This window comes from Myotis lucifugus, unplaced genomic scaffold (assembly GCF_000147115.1).
Source record: "Myotis lucifugus unplaced genomic scaffold, Myoluc2.0 scaffold_13, whole genome shotgun sequence".
NCBI classification, from domain to species: Eukaryota; Metazoa; Chordata; class Mammalia; order Chiroptera; family Vespertilionidae; genus Myotis; species Myotis lucifugus.
In genome coordinates, this window is record NW_005871061.1 from 3,478,093 (window position 1) to 3,496,168 (window position 18,076).

An 18,076-nucleotide genomic window follows, 5' to 3' on the forward strand; every position below is an offset into this window, starting at 1 on the left:
GATTTGTGGTTTTGAAATACAACACTTGCTTCACCTCTCTAAATCTTGAGTAAATTTAGCTCTCACACTCCTCATTTCATGTCCCAGCAACATGAAATCAGATATAATTCCTCACACACACTAGGCTCATCCATGTTTCTATGAATTTGCATAAGCCCTTTCCACCCTGCTCCACTAAAACTCGGCAGGTAGTAGTGTCTTAAAGCTTAGTTGTGATGTGAAATTTAAAAACATATCACTGAACTGTCTGTACTTTCTTACAGTAAAAGCTATTGCTATATCTTGTACTTTCAATGAATCTTTTACCCATGCATGATATTATACCATCAGGTATTGGTCATTTGGAAAATATTTATTCACTAAATTTTTTAGCTCTTCCAAATATTTCATTCCACATTATCACAAAGTCACCTTTATTATTGTCACCATGAATCATATCAGAAAAGTCTTCAAGCATTGGGAAGCTATCATCTCATGGTAGTAACAATTTTTCCAAAATTTTTATTTCCACTTGAAATATTAAATATTATTATTTGCAACAATATTGCCAGTGATTTTCTTTGAAGGAACAGACTCACTTGATTCATTCTCAAGCCTGAATGACAATAGTTCATCATTCATCCTCTCTAGTAAGATGATGTTCCATGAAAAAACAGCCACATCTTAATAATTGCACAAGTGTTTTTCCTTGAGGCAGCTCCCATGCTTCACTATGCAGTACTTTATGTGCACTCCCATTGCATCAGAGACTATTAAGAAGACATGCACACAAGTGTCAAGTTTCAATATAATTAATAAATTTTGTTGCTTCTTTGAGGACATTGTTAAGTGAAACTGGCTTTTTTAATTGCAAGTGCATAGTGGTAAAAAATACAATGACTAATCTTACTTTTTGTTGCCTTGTCTCATACCAAAGCCCCTGCAGTTTTGCCCATCATTGTTTTTGTACCATCAATGTGAATGTCAACACAATAAAAAAAAGCCCTATATTTTGGGGTTAGTATTGGGAAAATAGTGTTAATGTTGCAGAACCTCTGAAGGGATCTTGCAGACCACACTTTGAGAATCTCCAAGATAGAAAACCAGGGCAGAGAAATATGGTACTTGCCAGTGCTACAATAATTGGGATTTAGGGAAATTTCCAAAAATTATTTAGCTAAGATGTATTGATTGTTTACTATGCTTAGTTACTATGCTAATCATTGAGGATACACTGGCCTGAAAGAAAGGTAATTTCCAAAAATTAGTTAGCTAACATTTATCCCTGTCCTGATGGAATTTACATACTAATGGAATAAGTCCATTGCAAAGTAAGAGGTGTGTATTAACTTGAGCTGTCCAGTAACTTAAGACAAATTGTTATAGAAGTTCTGCCTATGGTGACTCTTATTTGGGATCCAGTCAAACAATATATTAGCTAAATATTTTAATTAATCGCAATTTAATGATGTTTGCTTTGTATAATAAGTCATATGTGAACAGCTGTGTATCTTATTGAACTGTTTTGTGTTTATGCCTATATTTGCTACAGCCTTCAGATCTAGGGTGCAGAATGCAATATTGCTTACATTTTCATTTCCTCCTTTAATTTTTATTTTTTCTTGAGACTAGGAGGATGACTTCTAATAGAAGATTAACTGGAGATGTAGGTATTTACAGAGACTCTCAAGCCATCAGCCTCACCAGGACCTAAAATGATAAAGGTCCTACCATATATAGAACTTACTGATTAGCCGCAGCCATCAATGTCTTCCATTGTCACGTGGGGCTGTTTGTCAGTGTCACTCTCCTCTCTACAGCCAAAGTATTTCTCAGATTCAGTTGCAACCATGAGCTCTGCTCTACTAACTTCTCTCTCCTCTGCCGTCAAAACCTGGGGAAATGATATCCACAAATGAAAACTCACATGTGATTTTAGCAGAGGGTCTGGGAAGACTCATTAGCAAGAAAAAGTTTCCAATAGAAAACAGTGCCACTGAGTTGAAACACATCCCCAAATCGATTCCATGTAAATTGATTTGCCCTGTCCAGATGGCATAAGTTGTTGAGACTAGAACAAGTTAACGATTTTAAAGGTGATTCAAAGGGGTGTGGTTGACCATGGCAAATGAGCTGAGCTTTGGTACTGAGGGACAAGAAGCTCTGTTCTGGATTACGTTAAACTCTACTGTTGGAGTAATTCAATTGAACTCGATGGGCCTCTGTTTTCTGATCTAATCAAAGGGGACTATAAGCACTTCCAACTAATATCACAGAGTTTCAAAATGGAAGAATATATTGGAAAGCATGTTGTACGTATGAATATTTAAAGTGTTTTGAAACATCACTGGAATAAAGAAGTACTGTAAAGTTGAGTAGTTCTAGAAACAGTCATCTTTAAATGTTGATTTTTAATTGCTACAAAGTTATCTTTCCATTTAAAGTCCTTTTGTACTGTTTACTCCTCCAATGAGAAATAATATATTTTACTAGTATAGGCAAAGAAAGCAGAAGTATCTTCAATCCTTTCCTAAATTAAAGAAGCATTTTTACTCTCACCTTCATTCATTCTTCCCTAGCCACCCATTATCAGAAAGTAGTAAATACTCTAGCCATACAGAACTTTCTTAAGGAGCACACACACAAAATGGTTTTTCTTTGGTGCTTCTATATTTTTGCATATGACTCTTTTTTCTGATTAATTTCTTTTCACCTACACGAACCCAGTTGAAAGGCAATCTTCTCTGTAAAGACTTTCTTAACTCTTCAAGACAGAGCTAGTAGAACCTCCTCTCTCTTCTCATTACATTGTGCACAAATTTTGTACAAGTAATTACAGAATGTGTATACTGCCACTTATTATATTTTGTGGTAATTTTTTATCTTTCTTCCCACACTAGACTATGAAATCATTAAAGTCATTGGTGCCCTAATCGGTTTGGCTCAGTGGATAGAGGATCAGCCTGAGGACTCAAGGGTCCCAGGTTCAATTCTGGTCAAGGGCATGTACCTTGGTTGCGGGTACATCCCCAGTAGGGGGTGTGCAGGAGGCAGCTGATCGATGTTTCTCTCTCATCGATGTTTCTAACTCTCTATCCCTCTCCCTTCCTCTCTGTAAAAAATCAATAAAATATATTTTTTTAAAAAATAAAGGCATTCGTCATGTCTCCCTTCCGCCCTCTTACCCAACACAGTTCTACCCACATAGCTATTAAATAGAAATGAGTAGAACCATCAATACACCCTTCCAGCTAAGTCTGCTTTAGTGTATAAATATGTGACAGATGGGGACATGTGCTCTCTATGTGACTTTCATAAAGATGTGCTTCTTTCATTGCTACTTCACTGCCATGGCACTCAAGAGAATATCTTAAATGTGCCTCAGTTACTCTGATCCATAGGAATATTTAAATAATATATAAGTTAAAATTTAAAAATAGTATACATGCAAACATGAAACCATTATGGAAAACAAAAGCGAACTTCCTTGTACTGACAAAATCCACATCAAAACCTGTGAAACGAAAAGGTTCTTTCTTTCTGTTTTTATTTTTCTTTGAATAGTCGCAAACAAAGACTCAATTATGGGTATCCGCTCCAAACTTTTCATAAAATAGATATTTGAATCTCTCACACCTTTTTGCTATTTCTTGGCCACTTGAGTTAGTTAAAATTCACAGCATGTAATTCCCAATCTTTTAGTGAAGGGAACAGAAAAAACACAAAACAAACAAATAAAAAATCTCTAGTTTTGCATTGCAGATTGCAGGATTATTCTTTTTTTCCAGTAAGTTTTCCAACACTCTCTGGCAGAGATTGTTTGTTTTTCGGTAAAGGAGCAGTTAGTAAATATTTTAGGCTTTGTAGGCCAAGAGAAAAAATCAAGGATATTATGAAGGAATTTACATTTAAAAAAATACAACTTCCTTAGATTTTTATGGAAAAAAATCAAAATATAATAATTGAGAAAAATTTTGCAATACAGGTCTACTATATGAAAAGAATGGAATTCTTTTTGGGGTAAGGAGAGGTAATGTTTCATTTAATTTGGGTTAATATCAATTATTAAAATTACAAATTTTATTTGTTAATGATGATCTATAATGAAATTTTAAGTATTTCATTTTTGAAAATATCTTTCACACAGATAGGTAATATATGTGGCATTTGAAATGCTGACAGCATCATTGTGATTTATAATAGCAGTAAGAAGAGATAAGAGCTCCATATACAGTCTCTGTCAGAACTACTCGACTATGTTGTTGTGCAAAATCGTCCTTAGAAAATGGATAAACAAGTGTGACTATGTTTCAATAAAACTTTATTTATACAACTGAGATTTGAATTTCCTAGAATTTTCATAGCCCCAAATAAATTTCTTTTGATTTTTTCAACCATTTAAAATTGTAAAATATAATTCTCAGCTCATGGACTGAACAAAAATAGGTGGATTAGGCCAATTGACTGTGCTTTGCTGACCCTGTTTCTACCACATGTCCTTATATAACAGCCAGTATTACAGTTGACTTTTAATGGGATCAGCTGTAGAACTTCCAGGGGGACAAAGGGAAAGAAGAGAAAAAAAGAAGACATAGGCTATTCCTTTCTCCTAGGCCAGTGGTTCTCAACCTTCCTAATCCCGCAACCCTTTAATACAGTTCCTCATGTTGTCGTGACCCCCAACCATAAAATTATTTTCGTTGCTACTTCATAACTGTAATTTTGCTACTGTTATGAATTGTAATGTAAATATCTGATATGCAGGATGTATTTTCATTGTTACAAATTGAACATAATTAAAGCATAGTGATTAATCACAAAAACAATATGTAATTATATATGTGTTTTCCGTTGGTTTTAGGCGACCCCTGTGAAAGGGTCGTTCGACCCCAAAAGGGGTCGGGACCCACAGGTTGAGAACCACTGTCCTAGGCCCTCTCAAATATTGATGTGAGAGAGACACATCAATTGATTGCCTCCTGCGTGCACCCTGACCAGATTCAGGGATTGAGCCTTGAGCCTGTAACCGAAGTACATGCCATTTACCAAAATTAAACCCAGAACCCTCAGTCCTGAGGCTGTCTCTTTATCCACTGAGTCAAGCAAGCTAGGGCTACTAGCTTCTCTCTCTCTCTCTCTCTCTCTCTCTCTCTCTCTCTCAAATATATTTTAATTGATTACAGAGAGGGAGAAAGAAATAGAAACATCAATGATGAGAGAGAATCATTGGTTGGCTGCTTCCTGCCTCCCGACACTAGGGATCGAGACCGCAACCTGGGCATGTGCCCTGACTGGAAATTAAACCATGACCTCCTGGTTCATAGGTCGATGCTCAACCACTGAGCAATGCCAGCCAGGCTAGGCCCTCTCTTAACTGCCTCATTCCTTATGTCACGATCTCCAGACTTTGTATACTCATCACTCTGCAATATAATTAATATACTATTACTGTCTGCCAAGAAATTAACTCCATAATGCAATATTTCTATTGTTTCAAACTATATTGACTCCACCCTCAGGTAAGCAAAGAGCCTGCAAAATGGCCCCTAGTCCTCTCATAAGGAGTGTGTGTGTGTGTGTGTGTGTGTGTGTGTGTGTGTGTATGTGTTGGAAAGGGATGAGAATGTAAGCACGAATATGGGACTGACAAGTGTAAGGTTTAATGTAAGGTTTATTCTGAGATGTAAGATTTAATCTGACCGAAGCCAATAAATTGACCAAGACAAGCAGGGTAAGAGCGAAAGATCGCATTTATTGAAAGCTCTCGGGTGAGGTCCCGCGGTCTGGGGGTACAGGCCGGGGGAGTCACACCCGCCTATGCCTGGCAGAGATTTTTTATGCTGCTGTTGGACCAATCAGGTTTATCTGAGGTAGCTTGTGGCGGGTGATTTATGAGCAAGAAGTTTGTACAGATGCACCCTGGCCATCCTGAGAAGTCTCGGGTGGTTATTTATTGTCCATCAGCACAACAGGATGTTACTTGGTCGTTCTGGTGGGTCCCAGGATGGCAACTATTGTCCAGCAGGATGTGGCTCGGCAGTTCTGGGTTGTTTTGTCCGACTCAGCGGGTGGGATCAGGAAAGACCCTATTTTCCCAGCCCCAGACCTTACAACAAGACTAATGGACATACACGAGAGGAAAGCTGACAACCATAATTTTGGAGCATGAAAGATGGAAACCATGGTCTTTCATTGTGAATAGATGAATATCAATGTGTCTCTGTACAATAATTAAGATGCAAGATGTTTAAAACTTCCCTGGTATCTGTGGAAGGTGTTAGCATTCGTGGGTTTCTTCTTTGTTTGTTTGTTTTTGCTGCAAAAAGCTTTATTGTTTCATTTGGTCCAATGCATTGGAGAGGGCTCCAGGGTGGTTAAAAGAATAGCTAGTAGTTAAATAGCTATATTCGGGAAGAGGCTCAGGTAAAAGCCAGAGACACCAGGGGGATGCAGAGGGGCCTCTGAAAGGCCTCTGGGCTACAAAGGCTCCTAGTGGTGCCTGAGGGTGAGCCTTTCGAAGAGATACACCCAGCCCAGCCCAGCCTGGGGGGCGGCAGCCTGCAGAGGTGAGTTAGGTGGTCGCCCATCTTCTTGATCAGTTTCACCTCCTCATCCAGGAAGGGGTTCTCCAGGAAGTAGCAGAGATGAGGGTCTGCACGGGTAGAACCCAGGGCCCGCAGCTCCCAAAAGGCCTGGGTCAGGTTCCTCTGCAAGGCCAGGGCGGCTTCCATGGCGTCCTGAGTTTTGCCCACTCACCTTGGGAAGGTTTTTGCATGTCCTGGAAGAGAATGCGGCTGCCACGCTTGTTTTACAACTTTAAGAGATGCTCAGCGCCCTCGCGCTTCTCCACCAACTCATGGAAGAAGTGCCCCCCGACCTTGAGAGCCACATTGTCAGGGTCAAAATAATAGCCCAGAGAGAGGTAGGTGCAGGCGGCCGGCAGATGCAGTGGCCAGGCGGTTGACCACAGCCTCCACCTCAGTGGAATCATTCTGAGGAATTTGGGAGCTCATGGTTGTTCAGCAATAAGGAGTTAAGGTAGGGGAAAAAATGGTGTGTTGGCTGGTCCGGGAGGTGGTTCTGAAGGTGGGGACTGGATGAGAAGCAGGAGAGTGGTCAGAGGCTGGAAGAAGGGGCGTCCCTGGGTCTGTTCCATCCAAACACTGTTGAAGCAGGAGACAGATCCGGGACCGCCGAGGGCATTGCATTTGTGGGGTTTTTTTTCCTATTGGAAAACTAAGACTCGTAATTCTCTTTTGGGGAAAAGGAGTAACATTTCACTTAATTGGGGTTCCAGGTTAGTATTCCCTAGCAATTAAAACTGATTGAAAATGTTATTTGTTAATGCTGCTGTGTGATGAGATTTTATATATTTCCAAGTTACAAAAGAAGGACTAGACTTCCAGTCAAGCTGGCGGAGTAGATAAATGTTGTTCTTGCCTCCTCCCATGACCTCATCAAAGTTACAACTAAACTATAGAAAAATCACTCTGGTGAGCCACCCGAAGACTAGCTGAACAGAATTCCTACAAGTAAGGACGTAAAGAAGAAGCCACATCAAGATTGAATATTATATGTCAACTATAATTGAAAAATACAAATTATTTTAAAAAATAAAACAGTTGTTTATATTTTACTTCAATATCTAACAGTCAATAATGTCGATGTAACATGATAATATATGTCCCTCTTCATAAGTAAAAGCAGCCCCCAAAAGGCAATGTGACTTCTGCTTTGATTGATTCAGTAGCATTTCCCACAGCCAATGTAATTTTATTTTCCTGATGGCCTCTTAGAACATAATTGTACTAGGTAACTTCCAGCTCTGGTTTATTTCCAATTAGGAAATATTTTTTTCCAAGGTTTGTTTCCAAAATTATAGTCTTTAAGACCAAATAAGAAGTGTTTATTTCAGCAAGTTGTTGGCATCATTTAGCTCTCAATTTGGTTTTCACTTTGACTATAATATACTGTCAGCTTATAAACAAATGACAGGAACAATCAGCTTATGTGATATACAAAAAGGATGTTATAAAGTGAGTAATTATGGCCTTATTTACCTTTGGCAAGTGAATAAAAGTGTTCAACAATAATATCCAGCAAGATTTAAATAAATAACATTAGCTCTTAGAAGCTTGGTTAAATGGCCAAAAGTCTACACAGGTGACTTTTGCTCTACATTGCAAATCACATTGCATAGGAAGTAAAATGGATTGATAAAATAAGATATGGTTTAATGCAACTTGAGCTTGTGGGTTTTCCAAATGAAATACATAATGTAGATTTCAGATGCATAATATAGAATTAAATGTCACTAATATAAAAAATAAAAAGAACATTTGCTAAAAACTTAAATGATGTCTTATTTTCTGTTTTAGAAGTGATTTATATTGTATAACATGTGAGTGATAAATATTTTTAAACTGCACATTAAAATATGGACAGAAATATCAGAGGAAAGCACTGCCAGGGAGTACACATTTTAATTCCATTCCTAGTGTGGACATGCTCTTTGACTTCAGAAAATGTCATTTTAAGGCTGCACTTATGGGGCCCCCGCTGAACACAAAGCTTTGCTCATTTACATACAAGTAAACATCTGGGCCAGGGTGGACAGAGTGCCATCTCTCTCTCCCTGCCACTAGACTCAAGACTTATGTCCAGGTTCAAAAGTTATCTGATAGTCCACATACACCAAAGTATTCTAGGTAGTAAGGACCAATAACAACCCAGGCTGACCAACTGAAGTCAATCCTGCAGTCAGCACTGGATTGCCATGGCAACCCAGCACTGACTGCTTCTGCTATGTCCAGGTTCAAAAGTTATCTGATAGTCCACATACACCAAAGTATTCTAGGTAGTAAGGACCAATAACAACCCAGGCTGACCAACTGAAGTCAATCCTGCAGTCAGCACTGGATTGCCATGGCAACCCAGCACTGACTGCTTCTGCTGCAGGCCTGGTGCCCCAGCACTGACTGTTGAGGAGGCTGGGAATCAGGGCCAGAGAGAGGCCTGAAGAGAGAAGCAGGGACTGATCCATAGTCTCTGTGGCAGCTTTTGATCAGCACTTGCCTCTCTCTTTCTCTCCCAGTCTGGCCAGCAGCTGCACATCCATTTCTCTCCAGGCCTCCACCCCTGCTGCTGATCAGCTCCTCCTTTCTGATCAGGCCCCATCCATAGGCCCAGAGACGCTGATTGGCATAGAAACCGACCAATCAGAACCAAATCTGGGGTGAAGTGTGAAGAACCAATGGCTGCCTAGGAGGCGGAGCTTTTGACGCTGACTGGCATAGAAACTGACCAATCAGAAACAAATCTGGGTCAACTGTGAGGAGCCAATGGCTGTCTAGGAGACAGAGCTTTTGATGCTGACTGGCATAGAAACTGACCAATCAGAATCAAATTGGCAGGCAGAGAAGGGCAGTTGGAGGTGAGATAAAGCTAGCAGGGGAGGGCAGTTGGGGGCAAGATCAGGCCTGCAGGGGAGGGCCATTGGGGGCAATCAGGCCTTCAGGGGAGGTCAGTTAGGGATGAGATCAGGCCGGCAGGGGAGAGCTGTTGGGGGCAAGATCAGGCAGGCAGGGTAGGGTAGTTGAGAGCAACCAGGCCTGCAGGGGAGGGCAGGTGGGGGCGAGATCAGGTAGTTGGACATCCCCCAAGGGGTCCCCAATTGGAGAGGGTGCAGGCTGGGCTGAGGGAACCCCTGCTCCATGCACAAATTTCATGCACTAGGACACTAGTTCTCAATAAAGCATTTGGAAATACAAAAGAAAAAAAGTAAAAACTGAAATGATTTTCTGCATAGTATATTTTTAAGTAAAAAGTAAGAAAACTGTAATATAAAGTACCATTTTATTAAATGTCACTCAGCATTCACAATTTCATCATTCTGGTAGTATGCAGAGGATACAAAGTAGCTGGTTGTCCACTTTGTACAGTATGCATACGTGGGACAGTACAATGTGGAAACTATAAAAAACTTGAGGATGGAAGGTATAAATGCAGGTAAAAATAAATAAATTCACATGTAAAAAGTGGGCAACTCTACTGTGCTGATCACTCTATGTATTAATGAAATTCAAATAAATTACATTTTTCACAAGTAGCCTAAGATTATTTGTTTCTTTTTCTGTTTAACTCTGTGTGTGTGTGTGTGTTTCCATTTGTGTGTGTGCCTGTGTGTGTGTGCAAACAGAGAGGGGAAGAGATGGGGGAGACAGAGAGAGATATACAACTAAATCAAACAAAATTCAAATATATGTATTTGAATAAAACAAGTGCTTGATTTAAGTCTGTGATAATAGGTGGTGAAATGAGTCCAGAAAAAAAGAATTAATATAGCAGCATAGCAGCTACAATTTACTGTAGCACATTTACATAAAGTTGGATTTGGAAAAAATACTTGAGAACTAATTACATTGAACACTTGAGAAACAAACACAGACACACATTCTTAGCTCAATGTATAGATTAGAAAAACTAATTTAACTTTAATACTCAGGAAACATAATTTTCTGTAAGATTTTGTTCTGTACCCAACAGAAATACAAAGCAGTCTGTAATTAGAAGAGGAAGGATCTGGATAATTTCTTTTTAACTCTTATATGTATGATTTTTAAAATGATAGTTCCTACTAAAATCTGAGAGTCAGCTTGCAGATTTTGTTTTCTTGTTTGTCTTGTCAAAAGATTCAACCAGATTAATAATGGAAGGGCCAGATTTACCCTCTTGCCTTAATAAATAAATAAATAAATAAATAAATAAATAAATAAATATAAATTAAAGAATGATTTTCAGATGTTGAACAAGAGGCAGCGCAGAATAGTTATTTCTGAAAGAAAGGGAAACAATGAGGTAAGTCCTCTGTCTTAGCTTGTTATATGGAGAGTTTTCAGGCTATAGCACTGGGAGGGGGTACCCAGAGCATGACAGTTTTCTAGAGTTGAGACAAAATCAGCATTCAAAGAAATCAAGGCAGATAGATTTTATAAGGCAGACTACCACAGAGGAAACAGTTGCCCAGAAAAAGAAAGTCCTGAAGATCTACACATGGTTTTGTTAGGGTTTTTGGCTATATACTGATCTGTATATGTATGTCCTGAACCTAGTAAGGTGGGGGGAAGGGGAGGGGCGGAGCACTCAAAGGAGCCAGCAGAAAAAATTCCTATAGCTCACATTAGGGCTGGTATAGTCATGTTCCATTAAGCCAGAGTGGCAAGACCTCCTAAAATCTGGGGAATTAAATGGAGTCCTCAGAAGGATATTTGCATCAGTAGTGGGGCCATACTAGACCCAAGCTGAAGACTATGTGGAACTGCTTAACAAAATTTAAAAGTAAGGCACACACAAAAAAAATTTTTTTCCAAGTAATTTACCTGCATCCCAGACAAATTTCTAAATGTATTTAAAGGTATACCAAAATGTTTAGCACTAATGTTATAAATTTCACAATATCTAGTATCCAATAAAAAATTAGCAGGCATATAAAAAAGCAGAAAAATATGACTCATAATGATAAAACCAATCAATGAAAGGGAAGAAACCAACAAGTGAAGCAGATAATGTATTTAGTAGACAAGGAAATTAAAATAATTTTATAAATACAATACATATATTCAAGAAGGTAGAGAAAAGCATATGCATTATAAAGACAGACACGAAAGACATAAAAATGACCTAAATTGAACTTCTAGAGATGAAAAATAGAAAATCAGAGTTGAAGAATTCACTTGATGTTATTAATAGCAAATTAGACTGTTCAAAAGTATTATTAAATTGAAGGTATTAGCAGTAGAAATGATCAAAACTAAAAAAAACAAAGAGGTAAAATGCCTGAAATTTAATAAAGAAAGAAAAAGAAATAAAAGGCACCCAGATTGGAAAAGAAGCTTAACTGTCTTTATCTGCATATGCCATGATCACCTACATACAAAACCTGAAGGAATCTACCAAAATGTTTGGGATATAAATTAATCTTTTTGGGGGACACTAATCATAATTTGGCGGTTTCTATTTGTTTAATTTATTGGGGTGACATTGGTTAATAAAATTATATAGTTCCCAGGGGGACATTTCTATAATACATTACCTATATATTGTATTGTGTGTTCACCACCCAAAGTCAAGTCTTCTATCACTATTTATACCCCCTTTCCCTCTGGTAATCAACATACTATTGTCTATGAGGGTTTTTTGTTTTGTTTTGTTTTGGTTGTTTTTGCTTAATCCCTTTCCTTCCCTTTTTCACCTAGGCCCCCTCCCACCTCCCCTCTGACAGTTTTCAGTCTGTATCTATGAGTCAGTTTCTATTTTGTTTGTTTATTTTGTTCATTAGATTCCACATATAAGTGAAATCATATGTACTAGTCTTTCTCTGACTAGCTTATTTCACTTAGCATGATACTCTCCAGGTCTATCCATGCTGTCACAAAAGGTAAGATTTCTTTATTTTTTATGGTTGAGTAGTATTCCATTATGTAAATGTACCACAGCTTTTTTAAAAATGTAAGCCATACCTGGGTATCTTCTAAGAGACAACACATATTCACATAAAGTTCATATAAAGACCTGTATATGGATGCTCATTTGTCATAGAAAAAAAGGAAACAACCCAAATTCCCATCAATATGTAAATGGATAAACCCAAATGGTATATCCATACAGTGGAATACTACTCAGCAGCTAAAGCTACAGCATGAAGAAATCTTAAAATAATTATGCAGAAAACAGAAGTCAGCCCAAAAAGTATATACTGTCTAAAGTTATTTACTTGAAATTTCAGAAAGTGTCATCTATAATGACAGAAAGCAGATCAGTAGTGACCTGTGGATGGCGGAGCAGAGAGAGAGAGGATTACAAAAAGACATGAGGAAACTTTTGGATGTGACATACTTGTACATCATCTTGATTGTAGTGATAGTCTCATGGGTATATACACAAGTCCAAACTCATCAAACTGTATAATTACAATATGTGTAGTTTATTTTACATACCTAAATAAAGTAAAAAAATAAAAAAAAGTTCCAAATATAATTCTTGACTTTTGCAATCAAGCTTCTCTCCCAAGCTATGATTGAAAGGGACGGTACATGTTGATTTGGTTTTGCCATAAGGAATACCTTCTCCCACTTTCCTCTTCTTTCACAGTCAGTCAGACATCTGTCCCTGCGATGAAACCATTGGCCTCACTCACTTCGCTGAAACCCTCATTCCTCTTCCTGTCCTGCTGGCTTTCCTTCCAACACTGACTACAGATACCGATTCATTTATATCTGCTCTCTTCAAGGCTAAGTGGAATGTGAAGCTACCAGGTTGGTGAGATTTGAGGGCAATGTCATTTTCTTCTTCCCACAAATATCTTCCCCTTTGACCTTCATCTTTCCCCTCCGCCCCAAATTCTCAGCATTTAAACACTTGCAGTTAGGCAACACAAGCTGGAGTATTTGCTTTGAAAGGACACTTAAAATACTCCGGATGTGCCTAATTCTCTCAAGTGAACACATTAACAAACATTAGCTGATTAGATTAGCTAGCTGTTCTCTTGGAAAGCACAGAGACATTCCCTTTGACAGAATGAGGTATGGTATCCAGAAGCTTCCGCAAGGAAAAGCATAGAAATCCCAGTACGAGGTAGAAGCAGTGGTGGGTAGGGGAAGCAGCCTTGGGTATACTGATGGGTCACTGAGAGGGCTGGGCCTCAAGGTTGTTTGGAGAGAGGGAGACTTTTTCCTAATGAAAACTGTGCTCTATTCATTAATTTGCCTAGAGCAGGTCTTAACAAATTTTTTAGAGTGAGAAATGGAAACAATATATTTAGCAGAAAGTGGAACTATCTCAGAGTGCCAAGCAGCAATGAGAGTGTCCCAACATCACCTTCTGTTAATTATTTTTTGCTATATACTAGTACCTTGTATGTTGTCTTTACATAAATATTTGCTTGTGAATTTCTGGATTGAGAGGGAACTCAGAGGATGAATTAGATATGATAACTTTAGAGGAAAATACTATAATCCTCTAATTGTGTATATACTCTGTATATGTATATCCTTAAACACTGAAATTTAATAAATATTTGCAGAATAGTTTTTATATACCTGTAAGCATGAATATTTTTGTATTTATATATCTGTAAGTATGAAGGTGCATGTAATTGTTTTCTTACAGTTTTATTGAGATATAACTGACATAGAGCACTATATAAGTTTAAGGAGTACAGCATAATAATGTGACTTTCAAATTTGTGAAATGATTATCCCATAAGTTAACATCCATCATTTCATATAGCTACAAAAAAGGAAAAACATTGTTTTTATTGTGATGAGTTATTGGGATCTATTCTCTTTAACAACACTAAAATATACCATACAGAAGCATTAACTATTAGAATTCATGTTGTACACTACACCCCCATACTTATTTCTCATAACTGGAAGTTTGTACTTTTGAACATCTTCGTTAATTCCCCCTCCCCACCTGATCTCTTTTTCTATGACTTTTTTTTCCTATTCTTTCTTTTTAGATCCCAAATATAAGTGATATCATACAATATTTGTCTTTGTCTGACTAATTACACTTAGCATAATGTACTCCAGGTCCATCCATGTTGTTGCAAATGGTATAATTTCTTCTTCTTTATGGCTGAATTTTATACACACACACATATACATACATACATACATACATACATACATACATACATATATATCTTATAACTTACACTCATCCCTTGATGAGCACTTAGCACTTAGGTTTTTTTCATATTTAGCTATTATAAATAATGCTGCTATAAACATGGGACTGCAGATATCTCTTTTATTTTCTCTCTCTCTGCCACATAGATTTCTTGAATCCTTCAGATATATTCCCAGTAGTGACACTTCTGGATTATATGATATTTCTATTTTTAAATTTTGAATCACCTCCATACTGTTTTCCATTGTGGATGAGGTGCATGTATTTGTAATCACATGTAGATAGATTGATCTTGGTTCTAAGTATCATATTGGTGGGATAAGAAAGAGAAGGCTCTTCAGCTTAATCTCCACCTGGGTAACCCAGAGTTTTGGATATTTGTTTCTTTTATTCTCCAAGTACACTCCTCATGGCTTCCCTCCTAATTCACTGGCACTGTTTTTTAGATTCCTTTACAAATTCTTTCTTATCCCTTCAATGTCCAAATGTTGCAAAGACTTCAAGACTCAGTTCTCAATTGATTTTTATATTTATATCCTCAGTAATCTAATCCCGTTTCATGGTTTTAATTTCAGTTATATGCATACGACTAACAAATTTGTATCTCAAACCATGACCTTTCTCCTGAACATCAGTCTCATATACTATCACCCATTCACATCTCCATATAGATGTTTAATAGATGGCTCAAAACAGAACTGCTGAATTCCTCCTCCAAATCTTCTCCTTCCCAAATCTTACCATTCTCCTAAAGAGCTTCTCCTTTCTTGCAATTGCTCAGGCCAGGAACCTGAAGTTATTCTTGACTCCCTTTTTTTTTTAATCTACATCTAATACATCTGCAAATCTTATCTGCAAAGACAGATTTACCACAAAACCAATGAAGCTTAACTTTTATTTGGATAAGTCCTTTCTAAGCCCTAGGAGAGATTATAACAATGGGAAAGTTCCAGAATCTAACCCCTATTCATTTCCCCTACTACAACCCCTTTTAAAGATACATCATCTCTCCCTTGGATTATTACAATTGCTTCCTAACTGTTCTTACTGAACCCACCTTTGTTGAGACTATATTTATTTCTACCCATACATAAGAATAGTTTTTTTTCTTGTTCGTTTTTAAGTAGGTCTGACCTGGCCAGTGTGGCTCAAGCATCATCCTATGCACTGAAAGGTTGCTGGTTTGATTCCTGGTCAGTGCACATGCCAGAGTTGCGGGCTCAATCCCTGGTCGGGGGCATGCAAGAGGCAGTGATCCATATTTCACTCTCACATTGATGTTTCTCTCTCCCTCTCCCTTCCTCAATCTCTAAAAATCAATAACAAATCTTTACATAAAATATAGGTCTAATCATGTAACTTCTCTGCTCAATCTATCCAGGGACTTCTCATCTCAATTAAAATTACAGTTATCTATAAATTACTATTATCTATAATAGGGATGGCAAACTATAAGACTATTATGGCATATAGCTTGGTTTAGAATGGCCCATAAACTCAGAATGCTTAAATTCTTCTTTTAAAATTTTAAAGAGTTAAAAATAAAAACAAAAGAATATTTTTATTCCTAGGTATCTTAATTTTTTTGTTGCAATGGTAAATGGGATTGCTTTTTTAATTTCTCTTTCTGTGAGTTCATTATTGGTATATAGAAAAGCCATAGACTTCTGGGTGTTAATTTTGTATCCTGCTACATTGCCAAATTCATTTATTAAGTCTAGTAGTTTTTTGATGGAGTCTTTTGGGTTTTCTATGTACAATATCATGTCATCTGTAAATAAGGACAGTTTTACTTCTTCTTTTCCAATTTGAATGCCTTTTATTTCTTCTTCTTGTCTGATCACAATGGCTAGTACTTCCATTACTATGTCAAACAGGAGTGGTTAACCAAGGAGACAAAGGACCTGTACTCAGAAAATTTCAGGATGTTAAAAAAAGAGATAGAGGAAGACATGAACAAATGGAACAATATACCATGTTCATGGATTAGTAGAATCAACATCATTAAAATGTCCATAATATCCAAAGCAATCTATAAATTCAACGCAATCCCCATTAAAATACCAATGGTATACTTCAAAGACCTAGAACAAATTTTCAAAAAATTCATCTGGAATAAAAATAGACCCCAAATAGCTGCAGCAATCTTGAGAAAGAAGAACAGTGTTGGAGGGATCACAATACCAGATATCAAGCTATACTACAAAGCCACTGTTCTCAACACTGCCTAGTACTGGCACAAGAACAGACATATAGACCAGTGGAACAGAACAGAGAACCCAGAAATTGACACAAGCCAGTATGTTCAATTAATATTTTACAAAGGAGGCAAGAGCATACAATGGAGACAAGACAGTCTCTTCAATAAATGGTGTTGGGGAAACTGGACAGATACATGCAAAAACATGAAACCAGACCTCCAACTTACACCATACACAAAAATAAACTCAAAATGGATAAAGGACTTGAACATAGATGGGAAACCATAAAAAGATTAGATGAAGCCATAGGCAGCAAAATAGCAGATGTTTGTCCCAGCAATATCTTACCGAGACTGCTCCTAGGGCAATGGAAACTATGGAGAAAATAAACAAATGGGACTACATCAAAATAAAAAGCTTCTGAACAACAAAAGAAGCCATCAGCAAAACAACAAGAAAGCCCACTGCATGGGAGAACATATTTGCCAATGTTATCTCTGATAAGGGTTTCATCTCCAACATTTATAGGGAACTCATACAACTTAAAAGGAAGATAAACAATCCAATCAAAAAATGGGCAAAGGACCTAAATAGAAACTTTTCAAAAGAGGACATACAGAAAGCCAAGAGACATGAAAACATGCTCAAAGTCACTAATCATTTGAGAGATGCAAATCAAAACAACAATGAGGTACCATCTCACACCTGTCAGAATGGCTATCATCAACAAATCAACAAACAACAAGTGCTGAAGAGGATGCAGAGAAAAAGGAATCTTCATTCACTGCTGGTGGGAATGCAGACTGTTGCAGCCACTGTGGAAAACAGTATGGAGTTTCCTCAAAAAATTAAAACTGCCATTTGACCCTATATTCCCACTTCTAGGAATATATCTTAAGAAAACAGAAACACCAATGAGAAAGGATATATGCACCCCTATGTTCATAGCAGCACAATTTACAATAGCTAAGATTTGGAAACAGCCTAAATGCCCATCAGCAGCGCCCGTAAGGGTTAGAAAACTTTGGTACATCTACACAATGGAATACTATGCTGCTGTAAAAAAAGAAGGAATTCTTACCATTTGCAACAGCATGTATGGAACTGGAGAGCCTTATGCTAAGTGAAATAAGCCAGTCAGTGAAAGATAAATACCACATGATCTCACTCATTTGTAGAATATAAAGAAAATTATAAACTGT

At 37.6% G+C, this 18,076-nt stretch overlaps 1 pseudogene; it reads right to left on the minus strand.

Annotated features, from left to right (window-relative positions):
• Positions 1 to 1,729: 1,729 nt before the first annotated feature.
• Positions 1,730 to 6,992, minus strand: LOC102418827 (annotated as a pseudogene).
• Positions 6,993 to 18,076: the final 11,084 nt, after the last annotated feature.